General features: G+C 40.3%; 1 protein-coding gene across 1 annotated transcript in view; it reads right to left on the reverse strand.

Moving 5' to 3' along the window:
• LOC107101563 (lysine-specific demethylase 4A-like) overlaps window positions 1-979 on the reverse strand; it is a 45,511-nt gene that overhangs the window by 42,499 nt on the left and 2,033 nt on the right. The window contains exon 2 of the mRNA XM_015400517.1: window positions 383-466. The gene's annotated coding sequence lies outside the window, so the exon portion shown is untranslated. The remainder of the gene's footprint in view (window positions 1-382; window positions 467-979) is intronic.

Genomic DNA, 979 nt, shown 5'->3' on the forward strand with positions numbered 1-979 from the left:
GATTCGTTGTTGCAGCCCTAATGTTAACGCATTTGGTGTTACAAATTCGATGGAACCCCGGTGTTAAATTATATATTTTTTTAAAAAGTGTTACAAGTTAGGTGGAACCCCGGCGTTACGATGTAAAAAAAAAATATGTTAATGCGCAAAGGAACCCCGGCGTTACGTGTTAACGCGTTAGGTGGAACCTTGGCGTAACGATATAAAAAAAAAACATGTGTTAACATGTTCGGGGTTAGAACATAAAAAAAACATGTTTGGCGTTTGGTGGAACCCCGGGGTAACGCACAACATTCTGGTTGTTTCCAGCAGAATGGATCTAGACTTAGAAGCTGGTACAAACAAAAGGGGAACATTGTTAAAAAGAAGCAGATATACATACCTAGGCTTTACAAAAGGCTTTGCTTTATTTTTCTGACGCTGTTCCAGGATGTAAAGTAGGGCTGATGTTTAATCCATCTCTGATCTAGTTAAAAAACAACAACAAAACACTGGTTTGATTTCATCATGTATTTGGTTCAACACAGATCAGTGACGTTAGGTCCGCCTGCTTGTGAACAGATGTCTTAATCTACTCATCACCAGAAAGCTTTTTTTGTGTAAAAACATGAGCGCCATTTTGGCCATCATCATCATCATCTGTGTAAGGGTGCTAACATTAGCCTGCCTTGCTATCACCAACCAGAGACCCACCTACAGGCAGTCAGTTAGTACTGCTGCTACTACTGAGACCAGGGAACGATCCTAAACAAACTATGACTCACTGCTAATGTTGCTAATGCTACATCCACACACACTTGGATGCACACAAGCCATATTTGCCGCAACAGAAACATTATTTCCACTGTTCAATGGAGACAAGGATGCAGAATGAACTGAATGTGGTTCTGTTTGTAAAAATAAACACTGAATAAAGTCCTTCAGTTCTCATCGTATAAATAGAGAAGTAGGGATGCACGATATAATCGGCCCCCTATCG

This window comes from Cyprinodon variegatus, unplaced genomic scaffold (genome assembly GCF_000732505.1).
Source record: "Cyprinodon variegatus isolate N-32 unplaced genomic scaffold, C_variegatus-1.0 Scaffold1114, whole genome shotgun sequence".
In the NCBI taxonomy this organism is placed as follows: Eukaryota; Metazoa; Chordata; class Actinopteri; order Cyprinodontiformes; family Cyprinodontidae; genus Cyprinodon; species Cyprinodon variegatus.